The following is a 1,612-nucleotide window of genomic DNA, read 5'->3' on the forward strand; positions in this document are numbered from 1 at the left end:
TATGAACAAACACATATACAAGTGCATGCAAAAAATTATATATACATATGTACATAGGTAAAATATTAACTGATAAATATGAGTGAAGAATGCATATCAAATTGGGATCGTTCATTAGCTTCATATATTTCGTTTGGCTTGCATAAAGACTATTTACACATGCAAATATCATCTGCGGTATGAAGCTAATAAACAGCCAATGAAACAATGTTTAAATTTATCGCTTTTTGTTTGAATTTGGTATTGAAATTTTTTTAAGGAGCTTAACAAAAAGAAAAGTTCCAGGGCTATTCACAATATACAGTGAAATTTCTTATAACCGGATGCTCACCGGCGCAGTGTTTTTTCCCGGCTATGGGAGATGTCCGCTTATAAGGGATGAAGTCCCAAAATATATACCACACATATAAATTATATTGTACATAGTTTATCGAAGAAATTTTTGGAAGTAAAGAATATTTGCATACTTTAATATTACATATAAATACATATACATATATCGATTAAGTACATTGTACATTGCACTCCTTATCTTTAGCCATGTTAGCACAGAACAAAATTGTGAGTCTTTCATTTGATAGTTTATCGCCCCCACATTTTTCGGATTTAAGAGCGAGGGTTTTGTCAGGTAAGGCTCGAAAGAAAAAGCCACTCTCATCTGCGTTGAAAATGTCTTGAGGCTTGTAACCGGTCAACAGAGATGACAGTTTTGTCCTAAACTGTTCGACAACATCCTGGTTTACATCTGCAGCTTCACCAGATACGCATTTGAAAACAACATTATTCCTTATTCGCCACTTGTTTAACCATACATCTGAAGCATTAAAATTAGGTACACCCAGTTTGCCTGAAATTTCCATTGCTTTTGCTTTCAAAATGGGACCAGAAATCGGAATTTTTTAACTTCTCTCCTTAGCGAGCCAATTAAAAGACATCTTATCTATTTCAGGGTCGTCTTCTTTGAGAAAACTTCGCTTTTGATGAACATTAACTCCAGATTCCCATTCATAACGAACTTTTTCTTCATTTTTATTGATTTCAGCAGCTGGTGTTTTGCCAGTATTGAACCTTTCAAAGCAAAAGAAATATGTACCTACTACCATTAAATTTTTGGGCTCACTATACTTTACCTTTTCGCAACTCCACGTACTGATAATTTATCTTTTTCGAAAACATTAATAACTTCCATTTTTTCTTTAATAGAAAGTACCTTCTTTTTCGACGCCATATTATTACGAACTTTGAACACAACCATTCGCATGCAACTGACAACAAACTGAATGGAAAACTTCCCTTTATTTGAAACACACGGCTTGAATGTGTGCATACGTGTTAAAAGGGGAATCACCTAATTCATTTTTATAATGAACAACAAAGCTTGCTTGTAATATTTTTGAATTTTTTTCGGTTATGAGAATTTTGTTTATGAAAATGGTTTGAAATACTTTGTTCGAGTCCGGTTATTAGGGTGTCCGTTTACTAGGATGATATTTGTATGAAAAAATGAATGAAAAACCTGTGTGCCCAAAATCTGTCCGGTTATTTGAAATGTCCAGTTATAAGGACTGTCCGCAATGGGGAATTTCACTGTATTTAAAATTTTCGTGCTCTA

The 1,612-nt window shown here is 33.7% G+C and overlaps 1 pseudogene; it reads right to left on the reverse strand.

Moving 5' to 3' along the window:
• Nucleotides 1–420: 420 nt before the first annotated feature.
• On the reverse strand, nucleotides 421–1,262 carry LOC137254656 (tigger transposable element-derived protein 6-like; annotated as a pseudogene).
• Nucleotides 1,263–1,612: the final 350 nt, after the last annotated feature.

This window comes from Eurosta solidaginis, chromosome 5, assembly GCF_040869045.1.
Source record: "Eurosta solidaginis isolate ZX-2024a chromosome 5, ASM4086904v1, whole genome shotgun sequence".
Lineage (NCBI taxonomy): Eukaryota > Metazoa > Arthropoda > Insecta > Diptera > Tephritidae > Eurosta > Eurosta solidaginis.